We start from the raw sequence: 23,583 nt of genomic DNA, 5'->3' as shown, positions 1-23,583 counted from the left end.
AGCAATACATCTTTTTTCTTTCTTACTCCAGTGGAAATGGTTTTAAAGTTTGACCATTAAATATGATTATGTTTGCTTCAGTATTTCAATACATGCACATTTTATCAGATTAAGGAAGTTCTCTTCTATTTCTAATTTGCCAAGAGTTTTTGTCATGAAAATAATTGAATTTTATTGAAGGCTTTCTCTGCGTCAGCTGAGATGATCATGCAGTTTTTCTCCTTTAATCTGTTAATATGGTGTTTTACAGAACCAGATAGCCTTGCATTCCTGGGATAACAGTGCAGGGTTTTAATCAGGTGATTAACATGAGCGATTTACATTTTGAGAAGTTCACTCTGGCTGCTGTGTGGAGAACGCGTTGCAGGGGAGCGTGAGCAAAAGCAGGGAGCTCAGCCAGGAGGCTGTTACAGTCATCCGGGCGGGAAAGGATGGTGAACGTGGACGTGGGGATGAGGGGGAGGATTAGGAATATATTAGGAACGGAACTCACTGATGGATTAGATGTGGGGAGGAGGGAAAGGGAATTGAGGATGACTACTAGGTTTCCGTGTGAGCAACTAGGTGGTCTCACTTTTCTTAACCGAGAACATAGGAAGGGCAGGAGTCAAGGATTCAGATGCCTGTTAGACACCCAAGTGGAAATATTGGGCAGACAGTTGGATGTGTAAGTGTGCAGCTCAGGGGCAAGTCTGAGCTGAAGATATTGATGAGGGCAGTCTCAGCGTAGGGGTGGTATTTAAAGCCTTGGCCATGGATGTTGTCGCCAAGGGGGATGTGATGGAGAGAAGATGTGGGCCCAGGACCAAGCTCAGGACTTTCAAGCATTTTTCAGGCAGTGAGCCAAGGGCCAGCAAAGGAGACTGGAAAAAAGGAAAGCTGTGAGGTAGGAGGAGAAGCCCAGAGAGGAGAATGACAAGGCAGGACTGTCTAACTATGCAAATGCTGTTGAGAGATTGCGGAAGATGAGGGCAGACAAGTGGCCAGTGGCCCCCAGTGGATTTTATTAAATAAATATTTCCAAATTTTGCTATTTTGTGTGCTCAGTTATATGAGAGAAAAACCAAGGACCATTTGCATGTAGTGGTGAGTAAATCCTCTGCCTTCTATAAGATTTTCTGGGCTCAGGAAGGATGATTTTTCTAAATGCCTCCTCCTCGAAAGACCATCTTTGGAGTCACCTTTAGGCCAGTGTTTGTGTACCTGTGACACACCACATTTAGTCTGATTTTGCTTGACTCATAGAACAATAAATGCAACAGTTCCTACACACACTGAACTCAGCCTACGTCTAAAGCTCCCTAAAGAGCTGTGGAGGTCACAGAGAGGAACACCGCCTCGCCTCTGCCCCGAAGGTTCATTTTAAAAATTAAACTGCATTTGAATTGTCTTTATTGAGACAGTTTCATGACGCACCCTTTGAGATAACATTTACAAATAACATTGGGAATCCTTGCTATAAGATGTCAAAACAATTGCTGGCATGAGTTTAAGGTATGCATGCAGGTTACCAGAGTGTGGAAAGACAGCCTTGCCTTAGCTGGGCGGCATTCAAGCTAAAGTTTCTGCCTTTGGGATTTATATTTGCCGGAGAAAGGGGTAAGGGCCTCCTCTCAGCCATGCTCATTTAGTTGTTCCAATTTCAACAAGACCTCCCTTTCTTAAACAACCAAGATGATTCTCAACAAAGGTAATTTTCTGCTTCTCTAGTTCTATTCAATTTATCTTTTTAAAGGCAATTAGTATCCCTTTAGAGTTCTTTTATGCCCAACTAATTATGCCTTAGTTCAAGAGTTAAAGCTTCTCTCTATCCATTTAGGCAACTACAGTAACATCTAATTAAAGTCCAGTCCAGGCAAAAATGCATATTTTGGATAACAAAGCCTCCTTAGCTTCCTAAGTATTTAAATTTCCCCCAGTGGGGGAAAGAGCCAGATCCATTTTTATTTTAAGGCATTCTTGGGACGTGTATATTTCCAATTAACTGAATATCAGAGGAATTGGAAACCAGCATGGCTAGAGGACTTAAATATGCATTAAGAAAATTCCACTACTCATTTGAAACCAGTTGGTAGGCCCATAAGTATCAGAAACTCCATGTAGCTTGTAAACTACACTCTTTTCCTTTGTAAACCACTCTTCTTGTTTACTTAAGCCTGGTGAGGCAATCTAGACTCACCAACATGCTGACCTGATTAGACAGATCTTTTTACACCATAGACAGCTTTAGAGACATTCCAGGTGTTATGGAAAAACAGCTGGCCCTGATATCCTCTTTGTTTCCAGGAGAGAGACCAGTTGAAAGAGAATCATAAAATTTTAGGATTCAATCTTAGAATAGGATCACCTATAATTTTATAGGCCAAAAAACTCATCAATGGCAAAAGCAGGATTTGGAAAGTTAATCATTTTATTCCCAGCCCATTGGTCCTTCCAGTAGGGTGGTGGTTCTTGACCTTGTAGCACATTGGAATCACCTGGGGAGTTGAAGTGAAAAACAAAAGCAGAAGCTTCCCCAAAGATAGAGATTTAATGGATCTGGGGAGCCATCTGGTCATTGGGATTTTTAAATGCTCCTTTTCTCTACTCTGAGTAGCAAAGGGAGGGAAAATGTCAACTGAATCACAGGGCACACACTACATATTTGCAAGGTATTACTCTAATCCATTGACCTTGCCTATCACTGGGATGAATTCCTGAGTTAAAAGAGACTCTTATTGAAATTTAACCCTCAGACTTCCTTTTCAATTCACAACATCTAGCAATCTTTTCTTCTTTAAGTAGAGAGGGCCTGGAACAGATCTCTACTTGGCTCCTGGACTGGTGTGTTCATTTGGTAAATGGAGGATGGTTTGCAGAAATGTAGAGGCTGTAGAAGCCAAAGGAATCATCTCATCTCTTAGGAACCAATTAGGATTTCTGAATGGCCAGACTCTCATAAAATATACATATATATATGTATATATTACAAAGCACTCTGAAGAGGCACACTCAGAATTACAGCAGAACTTTCTACTGAAGAGGGAAGGGAGGGAGGCTCTGGGTCAGTTTGGAAGAAGGTTGGACAGCAGTTTGATGCTAAGCAATGAGGTGACCACCAAAATCCAATACCATGACACAACCTATGGCAGGCAGACGCACAAACACGATACATTGATTTTAGCTGTGGTTCCCCATTATTTTTTTATGTCGTAAGCCAGCCAAGTTGAAAAACCATTGGCAGCCCAGGTATAAAATTGAACTGAGAGCAGACCTCTTGCTCAGTTCTGTTGCCTTGGATCTGTTCGGGGGGTCTGGCGCCTAGCTGAAAGGATGGTAGAGCCATGAAACCTAAGCTTCAGCTTGCTAAACTTTCCCAACAATTCCAAGTAAACTATTCACCTGTTTAACTGAGTGGTGAGAAATAAAAAGAAACTCCCTCGACCGGCGCAACTGGTTCTGAGACTTGAAACTCGTCCAGCTCCTTTATATAATATATAACCCGGGACGCCAGTCCCAGCTCCTCTAGGCTCTATTCACAGCAACATCCCAAATGCCACAACACACACCATCTCCCCAGATAGATTTGCCTCTCTTTAACAAATTCTGAAGATTTTAGTGTTGCCCATTTTTCTTCAGGATCTGTAGGAAAGCAAACAATTTTAAAAGAAGCATTTTGTAGTAAAAAGGATAAAGAAGAGTGCCTAAGTGAATGACAATCATAGAAACAGCCAATTAACTGGTGAATCCCTGTTGTCTGCAGGCTGAACCAGGAATGAGTGCAGGAGGAGGAGAAGCAGCTGCAACCCAATTAAACTCAGCAGCTCAGGTGCCTCGGGAGGGTTCTCACTTCTGGTTTACCTAAACAGATCTGCTTTCTTAGCGATCTTAGGGGACTGCTGTACAGAAGCCCAGGCTCCGATGATTTCCTTCTTTACTGCTCTCGGTAACTGAGATAAAATATGCATGTAAGCAAATTGAGAGGATGGAAGAGTCACAAGCCTCAGAAAACATGCTTTTCTTGGCATGTGGGTAGAAGAGGAGACTGCTGGACCCTGCAACAAACCAGATTAAAGAAACCATATGCATGCACAACCCAACAGCCAGAGGAAAGAGAATTGCAGAATTGGCATCCACTTAGGAAGTCTTTGGGAATCCAACTGATCCTTCCATTAATGAGTTTGGAGAATCCGGAATGCCCTGTTATGAAATTGACTCTGACAGAAATGATGATATTATGCAACCCCAGGAGTTGGGCATTCTGGTCTGTCCCATGAAATACTTGTCTTTGTCAGTTCTTATCACAGTTGATCTTTCTTATATTTTTTCCATGTGGAAAGAGTTGTCCAACTTCAATTCCTAAGCAAAATATAGTCTTCATCTTCAATCAATAAATATCTATCGAGGGTTAGCTCCCTATCTAGGGCAGCGCTAGACTAGAGTGGATTCTCTCAGTCTGGTCCTGGGCTATCTGGGTCAGAATCACCTGGGCTCTTGTTTAAAAGATCCTCAGTCTAGAATCAGAATCTCCTTGGTGCCCAAAAACCTGCATCATTTTCTTTTAATTAAAAAAAATTTTTTTAACATTTATCTTGAACATGTTTAAACATATACAACATTAGAGAGAATATTATAATGGACTCCATGTATCCATCATTCGGCTTCAGTAACTGTCTACATTCCATTATTCTTGTTTCAACTCCACCCACCTGTACCATTCTTTTGGAGGAGGTGAGGCTGGAATCTTTTGGAGTGTGTCCCAGACATCTTATCCTTTCACCAATCAGTTCTTCAGTATGTTCCTCTAACAGATAAAGACTTTTTATTTTTTTAACATAACCACAATGCCGTCATCACACTCAACAACATTAGCTGTAATTTCTCAGTATTATCAAATCCACAGTCTATGTTCAATTTTCCACAGTAGTCTCAAAAATGTTTTTTTGCATTTGGTTTCTTCAAATCAGGATCCAAAAGGATCCACACATTGTGTTTGGTTGGTGTGACTCTTAATTTATAACAGCTCTTCTTCATTATTTTAATACCATTTCTATGTTGAGGGAACTGTATCATTTGTCCTATAGAATTTCCCACATTCTGGATTTGACTGAGTGTATCCTCATGGTGCTGTTTTTAATGTGTTCCCCTATGTCTCTTATATTCTATAAGCTCATGGTTAGAAGGTTGATTAGATTGACTATTTTTTGGCAAGCATATTCCACAGGTGGATGAACATTATGTCCAGCTATTCTGGTTTGGAATTATATAAAATATTTGGTTCCAAAGTCAAAACTATAAAGCAAGGTCCATTCAGGGAGATCTGTCTTCATCCCAGTTTCCTCCCCACTGACTTCTCCCCATCATAGATAACAATTTTTATTAGTTTTAGCTTATTCTTCTACTGTTTCCTATTGAGAAAATAATGAAATATATAAATAGTCATATCCCTATCTTTGTTACGTAAGTGGTAGCATACTCTACACATTTTTCTTCACTTTGCTTTGTTCACTTAACAAGAGATCCTGGAAATCATCCAGAGCAGCCTGCAGCAATCCTTCCTCATTCCTGCCCAGTACTCTTTTATACAGCGGTACTGTAGTTATTCAACCAGGCCTCTATTGATTGACACTGGGGTTTTTTCCTGCCTTTTGCTTTTACAAACGGTACCGCAAAGAATAGCTTCGAACATACAGCATTTCGGACTTTGCCTGTGTATCTTTAGGATAGATTCCCAAAAGTAGGATTACTGGGTCAAAAGGAATGCACACGTAACATTGCTAGACACTGCCAAATTCCGTTCTCTGAGAGTTATATCAGTCTGCATTCCCACCAGCAATGTATGAGAGGTTCTATTTCTCTACAGCCTTGTCGTCAGAGTACACTGCCACACTTTGGGATTTTTGTCTCTCTGACAGGTGATAAAGAGCAACTCAGTGAGACTTTGCATGTCTCTTATTATAATGAGGTCCAGCTTCTTTTCATCCATTTAAGTGTCATTTACATTTCTTCTTCTGTGAACTGTCTGTTGATATCTTTCTGTACTAAAGTTGGAGAGCCGCTGCCCTGGTGAATACAAGAACAGCATGGAACACAGACAGGCCTTATCTGTGAAGGAACGTAGAGGGGCTTACTCAATGCCATGCTTGAAATGATGATAGAGAAACAAACAGCACAAGTTCAAGTTTTAAAGTCCTTGATATGGATTAAATGTTTTGGAAGTTCAGAGAACAGAAGTAACTCTGAAACAATTAGGGAAGTCTTCACAGAGGAGGAGTTTGAGCTAGGATGTAAAAGATATCTGGGATGGCATCAGCAGAGGAGAGGAAGGCAGGGGAACATGCCAAAGGTAGGTTGAGAGCAAAGAATATACGCACGAGAGAGGCAGCAATATGCTTAGCTATCAGGATTGTGGGCTCTTGAGTCAGACTGTCTGGGTTGTAATCCGAGCCTCATCATTTAGTAGTGGTTTCAGATCCTTCTGTAAAATGGGGGTAATAATAAAAATCTCTACCTCGAAAGGTTGTCGTGAGGATTAAATGATATAATCCTTAGCACAATAAATGTCCAATAAATGTTAACTCTTATTACAAAGCACAAAGGACCACCTGACTGAAGTCAAATGTTCTGTTTGGAATTGTCGGAGGGTTAGTTGAAAAATATACATAAGATCAGGTAATACAGGGCATCAACCTTATGCTTAGGGGTTTGGATTTAATCTAAAAGGCAAGAGAGAGACATTGAAAGGAACTCTTAAAGAAAGAGAAGACAAAGTGAACACTACTTTCTTCTGTGTATAACCGGAATGTTGATTAGGGAGGACTCTTGACATTTTATTTTGAAACTTTATTCTGAACTTCCAATGCGTCTTAAAAATGGGGCAAGGTCTTCCTTTCTCATCCTTAGAATCTCTTTAAGTCATAATCGCAGTTTTAATTCAATAATCAATAGTGTGCAGGACCATGTCATGATCAAAATTTCAAAGATGAACCTCCTCCCATTTCCCAGCTGGGTCCCTCGGCAGGAAGGAGTGGCGGAGCATAGTTTCTCCTTTGCTCACCTACTGCTTCACCTCTCCCTAGCTAAGCGTGATTTCTGGTGCCTCTATGGTTGCCAGGGGACAGGGATCACAGCTAAAGGAAGCAGGAACGCTCTTTCTCGACTGGTACTCTCTTAACAGGGCTTCACTGTTAGAGGACCTGTTTGAAAGCTGATTCTCTCTTGGGCTTTTTTGTGGGTTCTTGAGAGTCTTCACTGGGAAGGTCCAACAGCATTTCCTCTGACACAGGTGATGCATTTCCTCTAGATGACACCCTCCTCAGCCCCAGGTTCCCAGCAGCCCTCTCTACACAGACCTCTAGGTGGCCCCGTAGGGCAGAACTCAAAATGGCTCCAAGTCAGTCCACATCCCCACATGATCCACAGGAGTTCCAAGAGAAATATCCTCATGTTCATTGCCCCCACACTTTCTGCATGGGCAGGCTCCCCAGTGCAGCCTCTGCTTCTCCACCTTGGCCATCAGAACAACTAGTCAGTCCACCTTTTTTTTTTTTTTGAGGAAGATTGGCCCTGAGCTAACATCTGCTGCCAATCCTCCTCCTTTTGCTGAAGAAGACCGGCCCTGAGCTAACATCCATGCCCATCTTCATCCATTTTATATGTGGGACGCCTACCACAGCATGGCTTGCCAAGTGGTGCCATGTCTGCACCCAGGATCCAAACCGGCGAAACCCGGGCCGCTGAAGCAAAACATGTGAACTTACTCACTGCACCACTGGGCCGGCCCCTAGTCAGCCCATCTTTATCTTTTAGATTTTCCAGACAGGAGTCAGACACCAGTCTCCCATGTCCCCCTAACTCTGGTGTCACACATCAAGCTCACCAAATGACCTCCCGAAGCCCTTTTCTCTTGCCCTGAGGTGAAAGGGGAAGCAGCCCTCCCCCTCCCCTTGGGAGGAAGGGGATTCACAGCCACACATTGTCCTTTGCATAAATCTCTCAATCTCCATTCTCAACTCTTATGAGCAGAGTTTAAGGATCTTCTTGGCGGCTAACTTTGGAATTTTTGCATGGTATGTTTTTAAGATATAGCACCTGTTGTCTTCTTGCCTTAGCAAATTGAAATAGAAGAATCTAATTTTAGCACCTGTTACTTATATTTCCCCAGGACAGTGCCTAGCCCTTGGTGATTAATAACTGGTGCATTAGGAAGATGGATCTAGCTGAAGTTTTCATGATAGACTGGTATAAGGTAGAAGGAAGAGTAATTTGAATCTGCAGTAATCCAGAAATAAGAAAAATATTTGAGTAAATTAGGGACTTTTAGCTCAGAGAAAAGAAAACTTAGAAGGGCGTAGTAATTCTCCTCAACACAGGTAAAGAAAAGGACTGCGATGTAGGGAAGACGAAGGCCAATTCCTTTTGTTGAAGGAGAAGAATTAGGATGAATGAGTAAATTTGCAGGGAAACAGATTCAGACCCAATATGAGAGTTTTCTAATATCAGCAGCGTGATAGCCTATTCCTGCCGTGAGTGTCCCATTATTAGGGTGTGCAACAGACATTTGATTCTCTCCACCCACCAACCATCCCACGCCAGACTTCCTCACCTCAGGAAACGACATTGCTGTCCACCCATTGCTTGAGCCCAAACCTAGGAGTCATCCTTGATGCTTCCCTTTCCTTTATCCCCATGTCCAATCCTCCTGCAAATCCTAACATTTCTACCTCCAAAATATTTTTAACATATATTTGTCCACTTGTTTCCACCTACGCTGCCCTCACCCAGTCCAGGCCACCATCATCTGTCAGCTGGACTCCTGCAACTGCCTCCTAATTGCTCTCCCTCTCATGAGCCTCACAATCCATTCTCCATACAGTAAGTAGCCAAAGTGATCTTATAAAAAAGCAAAGCAAAGCACATCACTGCTGTGCTTAAAACCCCCCTATGGCTTCACCTTGAACTTAGAATAAAGCTCCAGCTCCTCAGCCTACCCTTAAAAGCCCCGTGGCTTTTAAGCCCTGGCATGGCTGCCTCTCAAAACTCATCTTCTATGGTTCTCCTCTTAGCTCACTGCACTCAAGCTATACCAACCTTTTCTGTTTTCCCAAACAAGCCAGGTTCATTCCCAAGGGCCTTCACACCAGATCCCCGGCCTGGGTACCCTGAAGCTTGGAATGATTGTCTCCTCTGTTCCTCTGCATTGGAACTGAAATGTCACTTTCTCAGAAAGGACTTCCCCAACCACTCAACTTAGAGAAGAATTCCATCCTACCTTTTCTGCCGCCACTTTCTACTACATTACAATGCGTCTTCTTTTCTCTCTACCAGTTATTACTATCTGAAATAATTTCGTATGTTCACTTATTTAGTCTCTCTGCCTGACTATAATACATACTTTATGAGAGTAGGGACCTTGTCTTCTTTATCCAGGACTATATTCCCAGTACACATAATAGGTACTCGATAAATATTTGAATGAACGAATGATTGAATCATATTGGCCGGGAAGATTAGAAAGGACTCCAGTCATAGGAGGAAGCAGATGCTAGACCCCTGCAGTCACGTCACAGTCTGTGTCTCACATGGATGAGTCGATAGGAATGAAGAAGGAATACATCTGCAGCTCTCCTGTTCCTCTCAAAAGATGTCCCAAACCTTCTCTTCTGTCCTCAGATCCCATCCCCCAGCTACCCCTCACTCTCAGCACATGACTTTGCTTCTCACTTCACAAAGGAAAGGAAGGCCTTAGACTCTTCCCCTCCACCCACTTCCTCCTGCTTCCACACGCTCCCAGCTTCACCCACGGTCTCAATGGACAGGGGCTCTCCCTTCCACCTGGGCTCAAGTCACTCCTGCCACTGCCCTTTTCATGTCACTGGCATTCATGCCTTGTCATTCAAGGCCATCTGACCCCTTCAACAACAAGATGGAATATGAATGAGTTAATAGATTAATGAACTAAAAATAAGATAAATCTCACCATCTTCAGAAAACAGCCTTTAAAAATATAAATCAGACAGTATAATTTTCCTGCCTAAAACACTCTCACAGCTTCCATCTAGACTGGAAGCTAGACTCCTGTCATGACCTATAAAGCCCACACGCTCCGGCCCCTGGCTACATCTCCAGCCTCATGCCCCCACCCTCCTACTTGCTAGCAATGCCCTGGCCACACCAGCCTTTCTGCTGTTCCTCCAACCTGTCAAGCCTGTTTCAGCCTGAGGGCCTTAGCACTTAAAGTTTCCTCTGGTTGCTGTGCCCACACCCACATCTTCCCTCCTTTCAGGCCTCTGCTCAAATGGCCCTCCTCAGAGAGGCAGGGCCAGCTACATAATTTGCAGGGCTCAGTGCACCGTGAAAATGCAGGGCAGGGCCTCTTGTTTCAAAAGCAGGAAGAAAAGCTTTTTCCTCTCTTCTGTGGTCTTTCTTGACCTGTCATGGTATGTTTTATTTGCCATTTAATGTCATGTTCCTTTGTGCACAGGGATACCTCTGGGTTAACTGCAGACTTTCACAGGTTTCCCCACCCTGTGCCCACCCTGACTCTGGCTGTGCCTGTGCCCAGGCCCCCACTGGGGCAGAGGGTGGCTGTAGTTGCCTAGGACCTGGGGGAGCAGGAAGCCAAGAATCCAACGGACGTGGCAGGAGGTGAGACCACATGGGAATTGAGGCCTCCAGCCCCCGGCACATGCTCCACTGTCCTATCAGACTTCACCTGCAAATCACAAACTCAGAAATAACATTATTAAAAATTTTAAGATGATGGTTGCAGAGGATTAAGCTCCAAGCACAGAGTTCCCTTCTGAGTGTGGTGGCCTATGCAGTTACACTGGTCACACCCATGAAGCTGGCCCTGCAGAAGGGGCTTTCTGGACCACTCTATCCTAATAAGTTCTGTCTGTCCTCATCCCTGTCTTTCTCCATTACCTGAGTCCACTTTGTTTTCTTACAGCACTTATAACCACCCCAAGTTATCATCTACCTCTGCTGTTCATCATCTACCTCTCCTACTACAATGCAAGCTCCATGAGGACAAGGACTTTGTCTGCCAGGTATGAAGTAGATGCTTATTAAATACCCATCAAGTGAATGAATGAAGAGTTCACAGAATCAGTTCACACACTCTTGGCCTAGTTTCTCACGTGTATCAACTCATAAAACCATCATGCTTTTGTGTGTGTGTGTGTGTGCGAGGAAGTTTGGCCCTGAGCTAACATCTGTTGCAAATCTTCCTCTTTTTGCTAGAAAGATTGTCGCTGAGCTAACACCCGTGCCAACCTTCCTCTATTTTATGTGGGCTGCCACCACAGCATGGCTTGACAATAGGTGCTAGGTCCACACCTGGGATCCAAATCTGTGAACCCCAGGCCACTGAAGCGGAGCACATGGACTTAACCAGTACACCACCTGGCTGGCCCCAAAGCTATCATGTGTTTTAAAAATAATATTTACCATGGAATATTTTGCTGCACTTGAGCTAAAGGAGGAGAATTTTTAATTTTTCAGATCTAGAATATGTGGCATCTTTCCCAAGTCCTTATTTTCATCTTCCAAAAGAGAAATTAAAAGCTGAAGTACTTATCCGAGTGAGGAAATAATCACAAGGATGATCCCATTATTTCCTCTTTATCAAGCATCAACAGCACTTCAGCAGACAAACCAAGAAAAATAATTCTCTCTCCTGTTCTTGTCCCATGGGGTCACACTGTTTCATGGCATTGCCTTGTTCATTTTTGCTCTCTTCCACACTGTAGCGAGGGGTTCAGGGTCAGGCTCAGGAAAGCTCATCCTGCTGGAATCCATCCATGGTCCTATAGCACATTACATCCCCAATATAACACTTAACAATCTATGTGTGGTCAGAACTACTCCTACCTGTTTCTGGCTCCCAGCTCTATTGGGAACTTTTGGAGAAAAAGACTTACTTCCTACCTCCAGTGTTCCCCCCTTCTCACTTTAGCTGACTCCTTTCATTCTCAACTTAAACATCGCTTCCTCAAGGAAGCCTTCCTCACGTGCTCAGACCAGACCCTCATCGTCCTTTCTTATAACCCCTGAGATTTATTGATTGATTCCACAATGTCAATGAACTACTTAATTGTGTGATTATTTGTGTAAGACTGTCTCCCTTCCCAGGCTGTAAGATCCATGAGGGAGGTGCTATAGATTGAATATTTGTGTCCCCTCAAAGTTCATTTGTTGAAATTCTAACCCCCCATGTAATGGTGAAGGAGGCGGGTCCTTTGGGAAGTGATTAGGTCATGAAGGTGGTATCCTCATAAAGGGAATTAGTGTCCTTATAGAAAGACTCTGGGAGCTCCCTTCAGCCATGTGAGGATACAACGAGAAGACGACATCTATGAACCAAGAAGCTGGCTCTCACCAGGCACTGAATCTACTGGTGCCTTGATCTTGGACCTCCAGCCTCCAGAACTATAAGAAATAAATTTATATTGTTTATAAGCCACCCAATCTATGGTATTTTTGTTATAGCAGCCCAAATGGACTAAGATAGAAGGGATTGTCTTACTCATCACTGTGTCCCCAGCACTTGGCTATTGACTAACAAAGATCAGGCATTCTGTAAATATTTGATGAACAAACATGGATCCACTAATACCTAGTGGTGATATTTGAAGAAGCTTTACAGGTGTTTGTTAAATTACACTGGAAAAACATTTTTTATCTCATCAATTATGACTTGCCTAGAGTGAGTTGTTATTCCTTATTATCGAAATAAAGACATCTTGGATCATCAGGCCATCTCCCAAAGAATAGTCTTTCATAACTGGAGGACGAGGGTATTAAACCATGTGGAGGTAGTAAATGAGCAACTCCTTGAAACATACAAAGCTCAAGGGTTGACCCAAGTGAGGGCATTTTCTTATTCTTGCCGCCACGGATCCTCCTTTCTCTGCTTCCTGGCAAATAGCTGGTTATGTACTGTATTCAAACCTATTACCTAACGCCAAGCTGTGTATCCCTCAAAATCATTATGTTCCAGGTTTTGGAACCATTTTATACTAAAAGTAATTATAGGCAGACTTCAGAGACAAAAACCTAATTCTTTTATGGTTTCTCCTATCAGAATAAAGACTCTAGAGGTAAGAATTCAAATGAGACTGAAGGTTGCAAATTGTACCGTGAGGGAGGATAAAACATTGTTTGTCAAGGCATTGGAGCTCTTCCTCTCTCACAGGCAGAGTCAATAGTGACAAATGGCGAAGACAGAAAAAAGTGCTTTGCTCCGGTGGCCAGGCCTCCTGCTAAGTCCCAGTAGAAGATTTACCTTTATCTGGTGGTGTTATTTCTGCAGGTCTTTTATGTTTTAATCTATTGATTTCCTATTTAGCAATAATGGAACACGGCACTGATAAATAATGTATGTCAACAACGATATCCAGGACAGAGGTTAATGCTTTTCTAAAGTGTTGGGTAGTTTGTTTGTCTTTGTAAAAATAAGCTGAGTATGCGTGGTCCAGCAGTCATGAAGTCTGAGGGTACTGGCCTCACAGGCCAAGTGCTGAAGAGGCTGTTACTATTGTCTCTGTGTCTCATTTGCTGCCACCCCTCCTTTCCTCATCTTTACCTTTGTCGTGCCTTCCCTAGGGTGACATTAATCACAGTGCACCTTGCCAAGTGGCTTTGTGGAGAAACCACACTCTGTGAAACGTAATTTATGGCCTTAATACTGTTAACGCATGGCGTCCTTTACATTATTACAACTGATTAGGCAGCAGCCATGATGCAAGTTTATACATATATAGTGTGTGTGTGTGCGTGTGTGTGTGTGTGTGAATGAAACAACTTATTCTCATTTGTTTCCATTTTATCAAGGTGAAATGAATCACTCTCCTCATCAAATGCAATTATCTCCTGTTTTTAAAATTTTTTTCTGACACAGAACCAAATGTCCTTCCCTCTAAAAGGCTCGTTGAACATTTTTCCTCTGACTCAATATCCATATAATGGAGCCACAGCTGAAAGGTTCAAGGACCTTGGAGGTGGTGGTTGGTGATGAAAAAGATTGAATCTGAGTTCAGATCAGCCTGTTACAAGAAGGGAGCGACTTCAGTAAACATCGTTAGTCTTGTTTTGCTTGCTCCTTGAAGGTGACAGCAGAGTCCATTGATAATAGGAATGGAATACAATTTCAGTTGGAAAGGGATCTAAAATGAAAAGCATTGATGTGAAAACAGGTGATGCTAAGTCCTATTTGGGACTTGAGTCTAGGTTTAAAGAACTCTCCTCCTGCTGTAACAGACTCAGGTGCAGCGTGTCCTTGAAGACTCGGCCCGGACACCATTTCACTGTGCAGAGAACAGTCAGTTCTTATTAACACTCACCATCTAGAAATGTACTTATTTGTTTTTACAATCTCTCTGCTCCTGCTAACTTTTGAGCTCTGGGGAGGTGCCGCCTCTATCTGGCCATATCTTTAAAGCCTAGCACAGTGCCTGGTACACAAGCTGCCTAGATAGAAGCCACATGCTTTACTGATGAGCAGATAAGTACCTCTGAATGGTTTCCATGGAGATTTGGCCTTCTTTTTATTTTTCCCTCATTAAAAAAGTTTTATTATGGAGAATTTTGAAAATACACAAAAATAGGTAGACAATTATGACATATACCAATTTACACATCCACCTATGGCTAAACCTAACCAATTGCCACATCATCCTCTTCCTCCTCACATTGTTTTGAAGCACATACAGACATCATACAACTTCAGCTCTACATATTTCGGTTTGAATCTCTAAAAGATAAGGAGTTATTTTTAAAACATAACCACAATACTATCATTGTATCTAAAAAACCCTATAATTCCTAATGGCATCAACTATCCAGCCAATGTTCACATTTACGGTATCTCACAAATGTCACATGTTTTTATACTTTGTTCTAATCAGGATCCAAATAGGAAGCACACATTTCAATTGGTTGATATGTATCTTAAATCTCATTTAATTTCTAGGTTCTGGTTGATTTATTTTTTAACTCTTTTTTTTGAGATAATTGTAGATTCACATGCACTTGTAAAAAGTAGTGCAGAGAGATCACTATACTCTTGGTTTCTCTCAGTGATGATGTCTTGCACAACTATGGTACAATATCACAACCAGGAAACTGATGTTGATACCGTCTACCAAACTTAGTCATATTTCACCACTTTTATATACACCATTTGTGTGTGTTTGAGTGTGTGTGTGTATATATTTGGCTCTATGCATTTTTATCACGTGTAGATTTGTGTGACCACCACCACAGTCAGAATACAGAACGGTTCCATCACCAAGATTGCTTGTGCTACACTTTCATAGGCACAACCACCTCCACTCCCTAACCCATGGCACCATTCATCTGTTCCCCATCTCTATAATTTTGTCATTTCAAGAATGCCATATAAATGGAATCACACAGTAGGTAAACTTTTGAGATTAGCTTTTTTTCCACTCAGCATAATTCCCCTGAGATACATCCAAGTTGTTGTGTGTATATCCATAGTTCATTCCTTTTTACTGCTGAGCAGTATTCCAAGGAATGGATGTGCCACAGTTTGTTTAACCGTTCACACACTGAAGGACATCTGGGTTGTTTCCAGTTTTTGTCAATTACAAAGAAACCTCCTGTGAACACTTGTGTATAGGTTTTTGTGTGAAGTTACTATTTCTCTAGGATAATTGCCCAAGAGTGCAGTTGCTGGGTTGTTTGATAAGCACATGTTTTGTAAGAAACTACCACATGCTTTTCCATATGGCTGTACCATTTTACATTTCCACCAGTAATGTATGAGTGATCCGCTTTCTCTGCATCCTCATCAGCATTTGGTGTTACCACTATTTTTTAAGTCATTTTGATAATTGTGTAGTGATAGCTCACTGTTCTTTTAAAATTTTTAATCTAAGTATAAAAGCTTATAATGAAAAATGTAGAAAACAAGAAAGTTATAACATTATGGAAAGGAAAATAAAAATCACCCATAATCTCTCCATCCAGATATAACTGCAGTTTACATATTGGTATATATTCTTCTGGGTTTTTTTTTCATACATGTCTATCTGTCTAGCTATTTAAATTTTACAAAACTGGAAACATATGACAGGTACAATTTGGCATCTCACTCTTTTTCGTAATGTTATATGAGACACATTTTCCTATGTATGCTGTGAAATATTCTTTGAAAACGTGTCTGTAATGGCTGTATGATATTCCATTGTATGGAGCTTTTAAAAATAATTCTTTTATTTTTGGACATTTATGTTATTTTCAAACTTTTGGTATTATAGATATTTCTTTGAATGTCATTCTTATACATGGATTTTTACTACATATCTAATTTTTTTAAATAAATAGATGCCTAGAACTGGGATTATGAGGATAAAGTATATGAAACGCTTTTAAGACTTTTGGTACCTATGTACACACATCCAAAATGCTTTCCAGAAAGATTGTATTTCATACTCACCAGACTGCCTCTCTCACCAGACCCTCAACAACACTGAATGTTATGTTTTTATCTTTGACAAGCTGATAGAGGAAAAAAATGATCTCATTGTTTAAATTTGCCTCCCTTTGATGCTAATGAAGGGATTTTGTATCCATTTGTAACGAAGTTGAAATATGTTCATAAGTTTTATTTTCTATTTGTATTGCTTCGATAATTAATTGTAATGTTTTCCCTTTGCCTGTTTTTCTTTTCTTTTTTTTTTAAATTTCTTTTTTATTGTTTTCCTTTTTCTTTCCAAAGCCCCCTGGTACATAGTTGTATATTCTTAGTTGTGGGTCCTTCTAGTTGTGGCATGTGGGATGCTGCGTCAGTGTGGTTTGATGAGCAGTGCCATGTCCACGCCCAGGATTCGAACTGATGAAACACTGGGCCATCTGCAGCAGCGCGCGTGGACTTAACTACTCGGCCATGGGGCCAGCCCTACTTTTGCCTGTTTTCTGATGTTATGTTTATATTTTTCTTATTAATTTGAAAAATATCTTTGTATGTCATGGATAGTAATAATTTTTTCTTTTATTTGTTGAAAATATTTTTCCCTGTTAAGTCAGTCCTCTTTTATTTTTGGCTGTGGGATTTTTTAATTCATTTCTTCATTCTGTAAACATTCATGGGATATGTTTCATATGCCAAAAAGTGTGCTAGTAATGGAATTTCTTTTAGAAATTGAATATCAGCTTCAATGTCCTCAAGGAATTCAGAGTTTAGTGAGAAAGATACAGATGTAAATAAATATTTGTACTATGCCAATTTGATAAGGATATAGTTGAGGAAAATACATAGAACTCTCACTTCTTAGAGGAGACGATATTTGAGTTGGACCTGAAAGGATGAGGAGGAACGGGCTGGGTGCAGAGGTGGGAGAGGGGGTCCCAGGCAGAATGAGTGTGTGCATAAAGGTGCACAGTCATGAAGGTACACAGTGTTTGGAGAATGGCATGTTGGGACAGTGTTGCTAGAGCACAGATGGGAAGTGAAATGATGAAAGCTCATTGTGTTTTTGAAAATACAGAAACTAAAGAAATTGGGGCAACATAATAGCTTATTCTACATTAAGGATATAGTCAGAGTCTGTGTTTTTCATGTGTAGTGTAACAACTACTAGGGAGACTGAGAACAATCTCACTCTTGCTCTCACCCTCACACCCCACCTTGGCCAAGGAGGATCAAGGCTGAGGAACCCCCAAGAGATCATGCTAAAATCACAGCAACAGGCTCTGCTGCATGACCTTCTGTTTCTCTTACATTGTTAAGAATTTGGGACAGACTGGAAGATGGATCATGGGAAGGTGAAATGGAATTTGGCTATGGGTTTCTTCTCTGCTCTTGACCATGCACCTCATTTAACTCAGGCTGAAGATCCCAAGACTTTGTCGATATTCATAGATGTGATGAATGGCGGGCGTGCTCTTTCTCTGGTGACAGCCAAGGACTTAAGGAGCTGAGCTGTCTCAATCCTCACTCCAGGTTAAGCATTCTGGGGTCAGGTAGAACATCAGAGGTGTGTGGCATTGTATAACCTTCATTGCTTCCTTGTTCTCTCCTTCCCACTTATACCCCGTATGTAACTCAAACAGATAGCCTGGTACCAAGGATGTCAGCATGCCCTCTTCCCTCTAAAATTAATTCCTTTATAAATCAAGCTACAGCATGTTCACAAATGGCAAAATTGGTGTATGGCCAAACACTGAGGGTATATTCAAATTATAACATGTATACAGTATCTATCTTGTCATTTCATCTTTCTCCTCTGCACTCAAAGATGCCAGTGCTGACAGCATTCATATTAATGAAGAGAGCCAGGAGAGGAGAGGGGAGACTGGCTATTCCATGCTACTCCATTCCGGCTATTTCACTTAAGTAACTCTCAACAATCCAGGTGTTACAGTCCACAATCTGTCCCTGACACACTTGTCCCATCCATCATTTTACAACCCCTAGGACTCACCCAATCCATTGTTCCTGATTTGAAGTTTAATTTTTTAAGGTGTTCTTTTTATGCTTTTTAGGCACCCAGGTAGCTGTAACTGTAAATCCTGGTGACTTTTTCCTACAGCTGTTATCACACATTGATAGATTGGCTCATGAATGAGTAGGGCTGAGTGATCTTTACCTTCCCGGTGAGTGATTCTGACCTATTTTATACTTACATCTCTTGGGAACCTGGAGCTCAGTGTCCCCAACAGTGAAATAGAGGGTATGGGAGCAACGTCACCATCTCTAAACTCCCCTCAGCTCTGACTATTCTAGGTAACTGTGAATCTCAGTGAGGACTTTTGGTTGGAATTTGTTGGGAACACAATGCTACCTCACAAAAGCCCTGCAGGAATGCCTACTTGAGCTCCTTCACTTCAGACGAGAGGGCCTTGGTCATTCTGATAATAGATACAGTCTAAAAAGCACGTACCTGGCAGTCCCAGGCCTTTCGCCTTTGTAGCGAGTTATGTTTTCAGAGAGCTTTCATTCTCAGGAATTTAATACCAGGATGTCAGTTGCAAGACAGTGGACTAGAAAGACAGCTGCACTGAGATCTGGGATTTAAAAAATAATCTAGGATCTTTTTTTTCACTTGGGTTTCCCCCTGAAACGACCTTGGCTGAACAGAGTCTCCTTGCCTGGAATGCTGTTTCACGGCGGAAATGTGCACTTACGATTGTCCCTTGAAAACGTGGAAAGTAAATAGAACAACCCCAACAGCTCAGAATTGACAACGATCATCCAACACTTTGGTATTTCAGAAGCTTCTGAGAAAGACAATCTGGACTGAAGGAAGAAGAGAAATAGGATGAAAATCACTGTCAGATTACAGAGAGGAGTCATTTACCAAGTACTTCATACCAATTATTTCAATTTCTCCTCACAGCATCCTAGGAGGAAGGAGTGATCTTCATTTCACAGAGGAAGAAACCAAGGTTCCAAGAAGTAAAGTAACTTGCTCATCACACAGCTAGAAAGAGTTGAGGTAAACCTGGAAATAGGCCTAGCTAACCCCACAGCCTCTGTCTCCTCCTCTCCGTTATCTGCTTAACAATACCACTCACAAAACTCTGAGCCCAGGAGAGCTGTTTTACACGTGCACGGCTGGCCAGCCCAACTCCGCTCTCTAGGCTCACTTTGAGTTCCCGCCAGATTATCCCGAGGGTGGGTGGGCGTGGTTGGTGGAGGACTCACCATGAATACTTGTTTCCATTTTTATTTTTCTTTAGATTTCCTGATTTTCTCATCCTGATGGAGACAAACTATTTCCTCCCTGTTCCTCTCAACAAAATCCTGAAAAGCCAAAGAAGAGGGGCCCATCAATTATTTTCCACCCAACTGCAGTGTCTGAGTAAAGTCAGGGAAAGTTACCCATCAAAGCTAAACCACCTTCATTTGCCCCAAGCTATTTGGGGACAATATGATTTGTTAAATCTTAACTTCAACCTGCATTTCTTAAAAGAGGACTTAACTATAGATATTATAATCTTCTTTTCATCTTCAAAGCACTTGACGTATTAACAAGTTAAATTTCAGCAACACCCTTGATTAACTCCTTTTTATAGATGTGGGAAAAGAGGCGTGGAAATAATAAAAAACACCCTTGGCTGTGACGGAATCAGCATTCCAAGGTAGGATTAGAATTTGAAATTTCCTGTCTCCACCTTTCATAAAACCAACAGACTAGTCTCCTACCTTGATGCCTTCCTGGAAGGATATGATTTGGCCATCTCATTCCTTACATGCTTTTAATAATAGAGCTTTCTCAAAAGTGCCTATTATTTCTCCAGTGCTTTTTACAATTCATTCTGTATGGCATTATGCCATGACTTTATTCACTTCTTAAATTAAAGGAGTTATTGGAAAAAGTGAACAAAATGCCCAATTCTTATGGTTCCACTCAGCTCTCTTGCATCTCCCCTTGGAGGCTATTCTTAGACATACTGTCCGTTCAGGAATCCAAGGTAAGCCAGCTTTATCTGGCAAGTCCCCAAAGATTTCTTCTTTCCATATGTCCAGACAGAAAGCTAAGCAGTAATTCAAAGACAGAAAGGGGTCAGCAATAACCATTTTCACAGCTACCAGGCAGAAACTCATTGTCAATTTCATCTTCAACACAATTTCTCAATCGTTTTAATGTTAGAGGAATCACTTGAAATGTGAGATTTATGGGCGGCTGTTCCAGCCAGGTGAGATTCTTGCTGACAGGTATCAAACTGTTATTAGAATTCTGTGTTCTAAATTAAAGGAGAAAACCTCTCTCTAAATATGTACTAGAGCCTTGCAAAGTTGGTGGAGGTGAGGTGGGCATTAGAGAACCTTAGCTGAACTTGGCAGAGACTGAATAACTTTAAGGACTCCCTTTCTAAGAATGTATTAGTCTTTCCTGGACTTGATAGCTTTGGTATAGTGCACATAAGATTTTCACTGTGATAATAAGGACCTTACATCAAAATCCAGTCCTGAAATTTGGTGGTGCTTGGAGGTTGCATGATTGGCCCCCTACCCGCCTATCCCCCATCTAAATGAGAGTTAGCACATTCAGCAGAATAGCATAGGATTTGGCCTAGAAAACCCAGATTTGAGCCTTGCCTCTGCTACCTACTAGTAATGTGATCAATTAACCTTGCTAAGCTATGGTTTCCTCACTAAAATGGGATAATAATGGTGATACCTATGTTACATAATTATTGGGAAAACAAAATAAAAATATTTTCTTCACTCTAAAGGTTTTTTTCAATTTTAGTTATTAATGGTAATGGCCAATATTTATTGACCCCTTACCATGTGCCAGACAGACACTGTGTGTGAGAGGTGCTTTTATGTACAATTATCTCATTTATCTTCCCAACAACCCTATGAAACAAGTATTATAATTGTATCCCTCTTACAGACGAGAAAACTGAGACTTAAAATCATGCATCTAATAACTGGTGTGACCAGGATACAAACTCTGTCTGGCTAGGCCTGTGCTCTTGACCACCACATGATATCGTCTTTAATCTCCAATTACCTGCTGGCTATTTCTTTTCAGATATCCTGCAGTTCTCTCAAATGTAACCAGTCTCAAATAAAATTCACTATCTCCTCTCAAATTACAGTCTTTCCACTCACTTTCCTATTTGTCAAAGTTACTATTTTTGTCTCTTGGGCTTAGAATCTCTGGGTCATCTACGTCTCTTCCTTGCCAGCTGAGGAGTCACCCTGGCCATTCAGTTCCATCCTCTCCACCCTTTCCTTCTAATCCCTTTTGTCACTACCATGGATGAGGCCTCACCTCCTCAAACCTGGATTGTGCAATAGCTTCCTAACTTGTTTTTCTAGCTTTAGCCCATACTGCACACTACCTGCTAATTAATCCTAAAATGTCATTGTCAACAGGTACTTCCTTGGTCAAAAACTTTCAGTTGCCTACAGGAGAAAGTCCATTCCTTTGAGCCTGTGGTTAATGGCCCCTCACAGCCTGGTCCCACCTACCACCCCCATCCCCGCTTCCAGCTGTGTCCCCTTCCAACCCTGGGCATACCCTGTGCTTTCTTGCCTCCACACTTTGGCTCATGATGTTTCTCTTTCCCTTCATGTCCTTCCTCTTCCCCCTCTCTACCTACTGAATGACAACTCTCCAAGATGCAAACCAAATTCTTCCTTGACCTCCCATTCCCAAATAATATCTCTCTTCTTCCAGATCAGTAAGACACACCAGCCTCTGTTTATTACCACACATTGCAGTTAATTTTTCACAAAGAATATGTATGTCTTATTGCAACTTTTTGGTTGGAGGAGAGAAAGAAAAGAAGAGAGAAAACATGCTCTATATTTCTCCACCTCCCACAGCACCAAGTGAGTACCTCCTGTAAGCCAAGCACTGTGCTGCGTACTGGGAATGCTGAGAGGAGCAACATACACTAAGGAGCTCACAGGCTAACAGTATAGATCAACATGTAGACAAACCATCACGACTGGGTATGAAACAAGCTAGAGTAAAGATATGTCTCAAGGGTTCTGGGAGTACAGAGAAGAGCACTAACAATTACCTGGAGAAATCAGGGAAGGGCTCACAAAGTGACCTTTGAGCTGACTCTTGAAGGATGAGTAGAAAATAGAAGCTGTCTAAGCAGAGAAGGTAGAGAAGGGCTTTTGAGGAACAGAGAATACCACAATCAAAGGCCCAGAGGCATGCACTGTCTCTGTGAGGACAGGTGAGGTGAGAGAGCAAAACAAGTGGGAAAGAACAGCATGGAGAGAGGCTGGAAGAGTGGGCAGCATTCAGATTAGAACGACCTTGGTGTGCAAAGAAGATGGGAGTTGATCCCACAAGGTCGGTAGGGAGCCATGAGAAGTTTATAAGCAAGGAAGTGACATGTTTGTCAGTGACTAACTGCCCTGAGTAACTCAAAGGAGGCTTGGAAAGCACTTAACTGTTTCTCAAAGTTGTTTTTTAGTTATATTAAGAGATGCAATCACCAACTACCCCAAACTGGTCCAAACACCACCACAAGAGCGACACCTGCACAGATGGGCTGAGAAGTGTCCGAAAGTTACCTTTGCTTCATTTTAATGTTAAGATCTCCACCCCAGGAGGAGCTTAGGCCTTACTACCATAACATGTGATGTATGTGGAAGCATGTTTTCAAACTGCACCTGTGCAAGTGAATAACGACCTCTACACGTGATGACAAAACTTCCCTTTTGAATATTCATTCCCTACCAAAAATAAAAGTCACCTAGTTTCCCTTTGCTCAGGAACCCACAGCTTTGAAAGTAATTCTATATGGTTTCCTTATTTGCTGCAAATAAATTGTACTTTGCGTGACAACTACTTCTGGTGAAGGCTTTGATTTCAACTCACCAAGAAGCAAACCCGCTTTGGTTCAGTAACGTAATCAGATTTGAATTTTAGAAAATTAACTCTGGCAGCAGTACATGAATAAATTGCAATTGGAGACACCTGAGGGAGAGATGCCGAGAGATGTTTGAGGGCCTGAGCAAAGCCCAGGATAATGGTAATAGAGCTGTCTATCGATCTGATGTATGTGAAGAAGGAGAATAAATAAATGGACTTGGTAGACCATTAGATGTGGCGAGTGAGCGAGAGAATGAGGAACTGAGAATGATGACTGAGG

The 23,583-nt window shown here is 41.6% G+C and overlaps 1 long non-coding RNA gene across 4 annotated transcripts in view; it reads left to right on the top strand.

Annotated features, from left to right (window-relative positions):
• LOC139081624 (uncharacterized) overlaps positions 1–23,287 on the top strand; it is a 28,325-nt gene extending 5,038 nt beyond the window's left edge. For 2 of the 4 annotated variants that reach the window (XR_011536771.1, XR_011536770.1), the window contains 3 exons: positions 10,931–11,030; positions 19,347–19,445; positions 19,690–23,269. This is a non-coding gene — a long non-coding RNA (uncharacterized lncRNA). Of the gene's footprint in view, positions 1–10,930; positions 11,031–12,270; positions 19,446–19,689 lie in introns of all 4 variants that reach the window. The other 2 variants (XR_011536773.1, XR_011536772.1) reach the window with 2 other exon arrangements.
• Positions 23,288–23,583: the final 296 nt, after the last annotated feature.

This window comes from Equus przewalskii, unplaced genomic scaffold (genome assembly GCF_037783145.1).
Source record: "Equus przewalskii isolate Varuska unplaced genomic scaffold, EquPr2 ChrUn-13, whole genome shotgun sequence".
Classification (NCBI taxonomy): domain Eukaryota; kingdom Metazoa; phylum Chordata; class Mammalia; order Perissodactyla; family Equidae; genus Equus; species Equus przewalskii.
The sequence above is the reverse complement of the archived record's forward strand: the minus strand, read 5'-3'. Positions and strand labels throughout refer to the sequence as shown.